Below are 11,865 nucleotides of genomic sequence, written 5' to 3'. Positions count from 1 at the left end.
GGCAATGTTATCGCATAATTATTGAATTTTAAAAAGTTTATATTTTGGCCATTTTTCGAAAAAAAGTCCCTGTACTATAGTACAGGGACTTTTTTTTTAGAAAAATGGCCAAATTTTGACCCTTTTATTTTTTAACAAAACTAGTTACTATGGCCCTATAAGATGATAACAATATATGGTGATATTATTGAATTATCTTATACACGTATTAGTCCGGTGGCAGGAGGGGGGATATCACCACCCGAAAGGGGACAAATTGCCATCCAACTTTTCTAGACCAGAATTTTCCGTAGATTACGAATATGGAAGGTAATCGATCAGGATAGGAAGCGTTTTCGAGATATAAGGGGTCAAAGTTCAAAATTGACCAATATAAAAACATGCTATATCTCTGGAAATTCTGGGCGTAGTGAGTGTTGGTGTCAAATTGTTCACAATGTATATGTTTATATTAGCTCTAACAGAAATTTCTTTGAAAAATTGACCGGAAACCCCATTGTTAGCAATTTTGACCTTTGACCTCTTTTTGCTATATCTATGTAACGGCAGGTCGGACAGAATTAAAAATAGGAGCAAATTGTTCCCAAGATATACATTTATATTCAGTATAACAGATGATATTGCTTGAAAATGACCGGAAGTGTGGTTATTAACCTTTGACATAATTGAATAAGGTTATAAAAACATAAATTAATAAATATTTGTCGTAAGGAGCCAATTGTGGTGTCAAATTGTTCACAATATATATGTTTATACTTGCCATAATGCAACTTTTTTTCAAAAGTGACTGAAACACCTATTTGTCTGTAATGTTAACCTTTGACCTGTTTTTCTCATCTAAATAACGACATGGCACAGAGATTTCTAACGGCAAATTGTTTATAATAGATATTTTTATTCAATCTAATAGATTATACTGTTTGAAAAATGCAAGTGTGATTATTGCCTTTAAATCCTGTACCTAAGAGCCTATCAGGGCGGATTTAATTCAAAGAGGTGTGGAAGGGGAATAATACTATTACTATACAGTACAATGTCTTTCAGAAATATTTGAGCAATTTCAATCAGGTATCCACGAATCTCCAATAAACGGAATGTACGGCTCATAGAGAATTCAGAAGTTACACTTGGTTCATTTTGGCAAATCCATATGGGTTCCTTTTAAAAGGATTGAGAGTGCACAGACAGGCTTTTCCCATGGCTTAATATTGGAACCTACAGTTTTAGTTACCCGATATATTTCTAACACGGTAACTTATGTAGCCAAATGCATTGATCCGATACAGGAGCCAAATGTAGAACTGAACATACAGTTAGAGAACCACAGAAGGGTTTAAATAGATGACCTGCTGTTGTTTCATTTTAGGCAAAATCCAAATCGGTTCCTTAAGGATCGAGAGTGCACATGCAGCTTTATTCCATGTGCCTGTCTATATAAACCCACATTGTCACCCCTTATATTTCCATTATGAGGCTTAATGTCCATGGATGACCGGCCCTTGGGTTAATTTGGGCAAATCCATAAGTGTTCCTTAAGGATCGAGAGTGCAAGGCAGCTTTATTCCATGGGCCCCGCCTGTCTATTATGAACCCACAGTTTCACCCCTTATATGTCCATTATGGGGCTTAATGTCCATCCATGGAGGACCGGCCCTTGGGTTAATTTGGGAAAATCCATAAGTGTTCCTTAAGGATCGAGAGTGCACAGGCAGCTTTATTCCATGGTTGTGCCTGTCTATATAAACCCACAGTGTCATCCATTATATTTCCATTATGGGGCTTAATGTCCACGGAGGACCGGCCCTTTGGTTAATTTGGGCAAATCCATAAATTTTTCTTAAGGATCGAGAGTGCACAGGCAGCTTAATTCATAGGCCACGCCTGTCTATATGAAAGTGTCACCCCTTATATTTCCATTATGGGGCTTAATGTCCATCCATGGAGAACGACCGGCCCTTGGGTTAATTTGGGCAAATCCATAAAATATTCCTTATGGATGATCGAGGGTGCACAGGGATATTTATTATATCTCTATGAACCCACATTTTCACCCCACATACATTATTTCCAATATAGGGTCTCTTGTAGCCCCACATAGAGAACCCCGAAAGGTCCATGAAGGATCGGCCCTTGGGTTCATTTGGGCAAATCCATAAATGTTATTTAAAGATTGAGGGTGCACATTTAGTTTTATTCCATAGTTCATCTATGAACTATTTACCCCATACTAATTTCTAATACAGGGCCTTATGTAGCACACCACATATAGATCCCAAAAGGGTCCTTAGAGGGTTCATTCGGGCAAATCCACATGGGTTATTTTAGAATCCTTTGTACTTGTATACAGGAAACTCTTTCCTGTATGGGCCAACCATTTATATCAACAAATAAAAAGGTCGAAAATTGGCGATTTTTCGAAAATTTCCCTGTACTATAGTACAGGGATTTTTAGTCGCGTGGTCGCGACTTTATAGTTGACTATGTCGGTCGGTCGGTCTGTCTGTTGGTTTGTCTGTCGGTCCGGTATCACTATGCGTTTTATCGCTTTCTGACCTTATCTCGATATCAGTTTAATCTAGCTAAGTCAATTTTTCACAGTATATTCCTTATGGCCAGGAATCGATGTGGTTATGTTTTCAGGGTGCGCAATAAAAAATTACGTGGTCTACGCACGATTTAACGAAATCACGTTTGTAATCAAACCAACCATGAATCACAATTAAATAAAATTTGGTACTCATAAATTTCAGGGCATAAATCATCATATGGCAATACAATTACGTGCGTAGCGCATGTAACGCATGCGTACGCGTGCTAAAAATTTTCAAAATTTATTTTCGATGAAATAAGAGTACGTTTCAGGCAATTTTAAGCGTTTACAAAATTGCCATGAGTGCGCAGATTTTTGCGCGCGCACTGCGCACTCTTTTTGCCCGATTTCTGTTTTCTTGACTTACTTTTCAACTCGAAATTACGTTATACGAACACGTTAAAAGTGACAGGCTACGCACGTGTAAATTAAAAAAATATAAATGTTTTTAAACATTTCAACATTTTTAAACATGTTCAGTAATTTTGATCAGTTGGTAGGTTGGTCGGTCGGACGGTAAACACTAATGAGCACGCTACTGCAGCCATCTATATGGCCTTGTTTGTATATAGATGATATCGACAGCCTCATAACAAAAGTGTCTAAGACATAATTTTTTTTTCTACCTAACTCACTGCTTATATCAATATACTATATTTGTTGTGTTGCCCAAGTCAGCTGTGTGACTTAGGCAATTAAGGAGAGCTGACATATGATCTGCCTAACTCACTCCTTATATCAATATACTATATTTTTTCTGTTTCTGCCTAAGTCAGCTGTGTGACTTAGGCAATTAAGGAGAGCTGACTTATGATCTGCCTAACTCACTGCTTATATCATTATACTGCCCTCTGTACATTATCTGAGTGCTTTCATATACATTTGCACATGCTCAGATGGTTTTTTTGTGTTTCTGCCTAAGTCAGCTGTGTGACCTAGGCAATAAGGAGAGGAGACTGATTTTTTAAATAAAATAAGAAATACATTTTTATAGTATATTTTTTAACCCATTTGTTACAAATTCTTTCTCTTTTATTGCTACTTTCCTTTTCTAAAATCATCAGTGTTAATTTTAATCTGAAGAGCTAATGCTATTAAATTTTGTTACTTAAAGGTAGCATTTTTGTATATAGATGATATCGACAGCCTCATAACAAAAGTGTCTAAGTCATAATATTTTTTTGTTTTTCTGCCTAACTCACTGCTTATATCAATATACTATATTTTTTGTGTTTCTGCCTAAGTCAGCTGTGTGACTTAGGCAATTAAGGAGAGCTGACTTATGATCTGCCTAACTCACTGCTTATATCATTATACTGGCCTCTGTACATTATCTGAGTGCTTTTTAAATACATTTGCACATGTTCAGATCGTTTTTTTGTGTTTCTGCCTAAGTCAGCTGTGTGACTTAGGCAATTAAGGAGAGGAGACTCATGATTTTTTTTAATAAAATAAGAAATACATTTTTATAGTATATTTTTTAACCCATTTGTAACAAATTCTTTCTCTTTTATTGCTACTTTCCTTTTCTAAAATCATCAGTGTTAATTTTAATCTGAAGAGCTTATGCTAATAAATGTTGTTACTTAAAGGTAGCATTTTTAGTATATAGATGGTATCGACAGCCTCATAACAAAAGTGTCTAAGTCATAATTTTTTTTTCTGCCTAACTCACTGCTTATATCAATATACTATATTTGTTGTGTTTCTGCGCAAGTCAGCTGTGTGACTTAGTCAATTAAGGAGAGCTGACTTATGATCTGCCTAACTCACTGCTTATATCAATATACTATATTTTTTGTGTTTCTGCCTAAGTCAGCTGTGTGACTTAGGCAATTAAGGAGAGCTGACTTATGATCTGCCTAACTCACTGCTTATATCTTTATACTGCCCTCTGTACATTATCTGAGTGCTTTTATATACATTTGCACATGCTCAGATCGTTTTTTTTGTGTTTCTGCCTAAGTCAGCTGTGTGACTTAGGCAATTAAGGAGTGGAGGCTCATGATTTTTTAAATAAAATAAGAAATACATTTTTATAGTATATTTTTTAACCCATTTGTAATTCTTTCTCTTTTATTGCTACTTACCTTTTCTAAAATCATCAGTGTTAATTTTAATCTGAAGAGCTATTAATGCTATTTCATTTTGTTACTTAAAGGTAGCATTTTTTGTATATAGATGATATCGACAGCCTCATAACAAAAGTGTCTAAGTCATAATTTTTTTTCTGCCTAACTCACTGCTTATATCAATATACTATATTTGTTGTGTTTCTGCCCAAGTCAGTTGTGTGACTTAGTCAATTAAGGAGAGCTGACTTATGATCTGCCTAACTCACTGCTTATATCAATATACTATATTTGTTGTGTTTCTGCCTAAGTCAGCTGTGTGACTTAGGCAATTAAGGAGAGCTGACTTATGATCTGCCTAACTCACTGCTTATATCTTTATACTGCCCTCTGTACATTATCTTAGTGCTTTTATATACATTTGCACATGTTCAGATCGTTTTTTGTGTTTCTGCCTAAGTCAGTTGTGTGACTTAGGCAATTAAGGAGAGGAGACTCATGATTTTTTAAATAAAATAAGAAATACATTTTTATAGTATATTTTTTAACCCATTTGTAATTCTTTCTCTTTTATTGCTACTTACCTTTTCTAAAATCATCAGTGTTAATTTTAATCTGAAGAGCTATTAATGCTATTTCATTTTGTTACTTAAAGGTAGCATTTTTTGTATATAGATGATATCGACAGCCTCATAACAAAAGTGTCTAAGTCATAATTTTTTTTCTGCCTAACTCACTGCTTATATCAATATACTATATTTGTTGTGTTTCTGCCCAAGTCAGCTGTGTGACTTAGTCAATTAAGGAGAGCTGACTTATGATCTGCCTAACTCACTGCTTATATCAATATACTATATTTGTTGTGTTTCTGCCTAAGTCAGCTGTGTGACTTAGGCAATTAAGGAGAGCTGACTTATGATCTGCCTAACTCACTGCTTATATCTTTATACTGCCCTCTGTACATTATCTGAGTGCTTTTATATACATTTGCACATGTTCAGATCGTTTTTTGTGTTTCTGCCTAAGTCAGCTGTGTGACTTAGGCAATTAAGGAGTGGAGACTCATGATTTTTTAAATAAAATAAGAAATACATTTTTATAGTATATTTTTTAACCCATTTGTTACAAATTATTTCTCTTTTATTGCTACTTACCTTTTCTAAAATCATCAGTGTTAATTTCAATCTGAAGAGCTATGCTACTAAATGTTGTTATTTAAAGGTAGCATTTTTTGTATATAGATGATATCGACAGCCTCATAACAAAAGTGTCTAAGTCATAATTTTTGTTTTGTTTTTCTGCCTAACTCACTGCTTATATCAAAATTATACTATATTTTTTGTGTTTCTGCCTAAGTCAGCTGTGTGACTTAGGCAATTAAGGAGAGCGGACTTATGATCTGCCTAACTCACTGCTTATATCATTATACTGGCCTCTGTACATTATCTGAGTGCTTTTTATATACATTTGCACATGTTCAGATCGTTTTTTTGTGTTTCTGCCTAAGTCAGCTGTCTGACTTAGGCAATTAAGGAGAGGAGACTCATGATTTTTTAAATAAAATAAGAAATACATTTTTATGGTATATTTTTTAACCCATTTGTAACAAATTCTTTCTCTTTTATTGCTACTTTCCTTTTCTAAAATCATCAGTTTTAATTTTAATCCGAAGAGCTATGCTACTAAATGTTGTTACTTAAAGGTAGCATTTTTTGTATATAGATGATATCGACAGCCTCATAACAAAAGTGTCTAAGTCATGATTTTTTTTCTGCCTAACTCACTGCTTATATCAATATACTATATTTGTTGTGTTTCTGCCTAAGTCAGCTGTGTGACTTAGGCAATTAAGGAGTGGAGACTCATGATTTTTTAAATAAAATAAGAAATACATTTTTATAGTATATTTTTTAACCCATTTGTAACAAATTCTTTCTCTTTTATTGCTACTTTCCTTTTCTAAAATCATCAGTGTTAATTTTAATCTGAAGAGCTGATGCTATTAAATTTTGTTACTTAAATGTAGCATTTTTTGTATATAGATGATATCGACAGCCTCATAACAAAGTGTCTAAGTCATAATTTTTTTGTGTTTTTCTGCCTAACTCACTGCTTATATCAATATACTATATTTTTTGTGTTTCTGCCTAAGTCAGCTGTGTGACTTAGGCAATTAAGGAGAGCTGACTTATGATCTGCCTAACTCACTGCTTATATTATTATACTGCCCTCTGTACATTATCTGAGTGCTTTTATATGCATTTGCACATGTTCAGATCGTTTTTTGTGTTTCTGCCTAAGTCAGCTGTGTGACTTAGGCAATTAAGGAGAGGAGACTCATGATTTTTTAAATAAAATAAGAAATACATTTTTATAGTATATTTTTTAACCCATTTGTAACAAATTCTTTCTCTTTTATTGCTACTTTCCTTTTCTAAAATCATCAGTGTTAATTTTAATCTGAAGAGCTATGCTATTAAATGTTGTAACTTAAAGGTAGCATTTTTTGTATATAGATGATATCGACAGCCTCATAACAAAAGTGTCTAAGTCATAATTTTGTTTTTGTTTTTCTGCCTAACTCACTGCTTATATCAATATACCAAATTTTTTGTGTTTCTGCGTAAGTCAGCTGTGTGACTTAGGCAATTAAGGAGAGCTGACTTATGATCTGCCTAACTCACTGCTTATATCTTTATACTGCCCTCTGTACATTATCTGAGTGCTTTTATATACATTTGCACATGCTCAGATCGTTTTTTTGTCTTTCTGCCTAAGTCAGCTGTGTGACTTAGGCAATTAAGGAGTGGAGACTCATGATTTTTTAAATAAAATAAGAAATACATTTTTATAGTATATTTTTTAACCCATTTGTTACAAATTATTTCTCTTTTATTGTTACTTTCCTTTTCTAAAATCATCAGTGTTAATTTTAATCTGAAGAGCTGATGCTATTAAATTGTGTTACTTAAAGGTAGCATTTTTTGTATATAGATGATATCGACAGCCTCATAACAAAAGTGTCTAAGTCATAATTTTTTTTTCTGCCTAACTCACTGCTTATATCAATATACTATATTTTTTGTGTTTCTGCCTAAGTCAGCTGTGTGACTTCGGCAATTAAGGAGAGCTGACTTATGATCTGCCTAACTCACTGCTTATATCATTATACTGCCCTCTGTACATTATCTTAGTGCTTTTATATACATTTGCACATGTTCAGATCGTTTTTTGTGTTTCTGCCTAAGTCAGTTGTGTGACTTAGGCAATTAAGGAGAGGAGACTCATGATTTTTTAAATAAAATAAGAAATACATTTTTATAGTATATTTTTTAACCCATTTGTAACAAATTCTTTCTCTTTTATTGCTACTTTCCTTTTCTAAAATCATCAGTTTTAATTTTAATCCGAAGAGCTATGCTACTAAATGTTGTTACTTAAAGGTAGCATTTTTTGTATATAGATGATATCGACAGCCTCATAACAAAAGTGTCTAAGTCATGATTTTGTTTCTGCCTAACTCACTGCTTATATCATTATACTGCCCTCTGTACATTATCTGAGTGCTTTTATATGCATTTGCACATGTTCAGATCGTTTTTTGTGTTTCTGCCTAAGTCAGCTGTGTGACTTAGGCAATTAAGGAGAGGAGACTCATGATTTTTTAAATAAAATAAGAAATACATTTTTATAGTATATTTTTTAACCCATTTGTAACAAATTCTTTCTCTTTTATTGCTACTTTCCTTTTCTAAAATCATCAGTGTTAATTTTAATCTGAAGAGCTATGCTATTAAATGTTGTAACTTAAAGGTAGCATTTTTTGTATATAGATGATATCGACAGCCTCATAACAAAAGTGTCTAAGTCATAATTTTGTTTTTGTTTTTCTGCCTAACTCACTGCTTATATCAATATACCAAATTTTTTGTGTTTCTGCGTAAGTCAGCTGTGTGACTTAGGCAATTAAGGAGAGCTGACTTATGATCTGCCTAACTCACTGCTTATATCTTTATACTGCCCTCTGTACATTATCTGAGTGCTTTTATATACATTTGCACATGCTCAGATCGTTTTTTTGTCTTTCTGCCTAAGTCAGCTGTGTGACTTAGGCAATTAAGGAGTGGAGACTCATGATTTTTTAAATAAAATAAGAAATACATTTTTATAGTATATTTTTTAACCCATTTGTTACAAATTATTTCTCTTTTATTGTTACTTTCCTTTTCTAAAATCATCAGTGTTAATTTTAATCTGAAGAGCTGATGCTATTAAATTGTGTTACTTAAAGGTAGCATTTTTTGTATATAGATGATATCGACAGCCTCATAACAAAAGTGTCTAAGTCATAATTTTTTTTTCTGCCTAACTCACTGCTTATATCAATATACTATATTTTTTGTGTTTCTGCCTAAGTCAGCTGTGTGACTTCGGCAATTAAGGAGAGCTGACTTATGATCTGCCTAACTCACTGCTTATATCATTATACTGCCCTCTGTACATTATCTTAGTGCTTTTATATACATTTGCACATGTTCAGATCGTTTTTTGTGTTTCTGCCTAAGTCAGTTGTGTGACTTAGGCAATTAAGGAGAGGAGACTCATGATTTTTTAAATAAAATAAGAAATACATTTTTATAGTATATTTTTTAACCCATTTGTAACAAATTCTTTCTCTTTTATTGCTACTTTCCTTTTCTAAAATCATCAGTTTTAATTTTAATCCGAAGAGCTATGCTACTAAATGTTGTTACTTAAAGGTAGCATTTTTTGTATATAGATGATATCGACAGCCTCATAACAAAAGTGTCTAAGTCATGATTTTGTTTCTGCCTAACTCACTGCTTATATCATTATACTGCCCTCTGTACATTATCTGAGTGCTTTTATATGCATTTGCACATGTTCAGATCGTTTTTTGTGTTTCTGCCTAAGTCAGCTGTGTGACTTAGGCAATTAAGGAGAGGAGACTCATGATTTTTTTAATGAAATAAGAAATACATTTTTATAGTATATTTTTTAACCCATTTGTTACAAATTATTTCTCTTTTATTGCTACTTACCTTTTCTAAAATCATCAGTGTTAATTTCAATCTGAAGAGCTATGCTACTAAATGTTGTTATTTAAAGGTAGCATTTTTTGTATATAGATGATATCGACAGCCTCATAACAAAAGTGTCTAAGTCATAATTTTTGTTTTGTTTTTCTGCCTAACTCACTGCTTATATCAAAATTATACTATATTTTTTGTGTTTCTGCCTAAGTCAGCTGTGTGACTTAGGCAATTAAGGAGAGCGGACTTATGATCTGCCTAACTCACTGCTTATATCATTATACTGCCCTCTGTACATTATCTGAGTGCTTTTATATGCATTTGCACATGTTCAGATCGTTTTTTGTGTTTCTGCCTAAGTCAGCTGTGTGACTTAGGCAATTAAGGAGAGGAGACTCATGATTTTTTTAATAAAATAAGAAATACATTTTTATAGTATATTTTTTAACCCATTTGTTACAAATTCTTTCTCTTTTATTGCTACTTACCTTTTCTAAAATCATCAGTGTTAATTTTAATCTGAAGAGCTATGCTATTAAATGTTGTTACTTAAAGGTAGCATTTTTTTGTATATAGATGATATCGACAGCCTCATAACAAAAGTGTCTTACTCATAATTTTTTTTTGTTTTTCTGCCTAACTCACTGCTTATATCAATATACTATATTTTTTGTGTTTCTGCCTAAGTCAGCTGTGTGACTTAGGCAATTAAGGAGAGCTGACTTATGATCTGCCTAACTCACTGCTTATATCATTATTATAACTGATTACTATAGCACAATTGGCATGCGCAGAACCCATTATTCGTCTCTGCGCATGTTTATTATGCTATAGTAACCATTTATGTCAAAAGTGGTTACTATAGCACAATTGGCATGCGCAGAACGCATTATTCGACTCTGCGCATGTTTATTATGCTATAGTAACCATTTATGTCAACAAATAAAAAGGTCGAAAATTGGCGATTTTTCGAAAATTTTCCTGTACTATAGTACAGGGATTTTTTCAAAAAGGACCAATTTTCGACCTTTTTATTTTTCGATAAAATTGATTACTATAGCACAATTGGCATGCGCAGAACCCATTATTCCACTCTGCGCATGTTTATTATGCTATATAGTAACCATTTAAGTCAACAAATAAAAAAGTCGAAAATTGGCGAATTTTCGAAAATTTCCCTGTACTATAGTACAGGGATTTTTTCAAAAAGGACCAATTTTCGACCTTTTTATTTTTCGATAAAACTGGTTACTATAGCACAATTGGCATGCGCAGAACCCATTATTCGCCTCTGCTCATGTTTATTATGCTATAGTAACCATTTATGGCAAAAGTGGTTATTATAGCACAATTGACATGCGCAGAACGCATTATTTGACTCTGCGCATGATTATTATGCTATAGTAACCATTTATGTCAACAAATTTAAAGGTCGAAAATTGGCGATTTTTCGAAAATTTTCCTGTACTATAGTACAGGGATTTTTTCAAAAAGGACCAATTTTCGACCTTTTTATTTTTCGATAAAACTCGTTACTATAGCACAATTGACATGTGCAGAACCCATTATTCGCTTCTGCGCATGTTTATTATGCTATAGTAACCATTTATGTCAAAAGTGGTTATTATAGCACAATTGACATGCGCAGAACGCATTATTCGACTCTGCGCATGTTTATTATGCTATAGTAACCATTTATGTCAACAAATAAAAAGGTCAAAAATTGCCGATTTTTCGAAAATTTCCCAGTACTATAGTACAGGGATTTTTTAAAAAAGGACCAATTTTCGACCTTTTTATTTTTCTATAAAACTGGTGACTATAGCACAATTGGCATGCGCAGAACGCATTATTCGACTCTGCGCATGTTTATTATGCTATAGTAACCATTTATGTCAAAAGTGGTTACTATTGCACAATTCACATGCGCAGAACGCATTATTCGATTATTTTCATAAGTAGTTACTATGGCCCTATAAGATGATGATAAGACAATATGGGCATATGGTAATATGTGTATATTAAAGTGTGCATGTGTATATTAAAGTGTGCGTGTGCATAATAATTGAAATTTAAAAAACCGATATTATGGCAATTTTTCGAAATCAATGTTGTAAAGGTGGAAGTGCACACTATAAATTCTCAAATC

Source organism: Antedon mediterranea, chromosome 10 (assembly GCF_964355755.1).
Source record: "Antedon mediterranea chromosome 10, ecAntMedi1.1, whole genome shotgun sequence".
Taxonomy (NCBI): Eukaryota; Metazoa; Echinodermata; class Crinoidea; order Comatulida; family Antedonidae; genus Antedon; species Antedon mediterranea.
The sequence above is the reverse complement of the archived record's forward strand: the minus strand, read 5'-3'. Positions refer to the sequence as shown.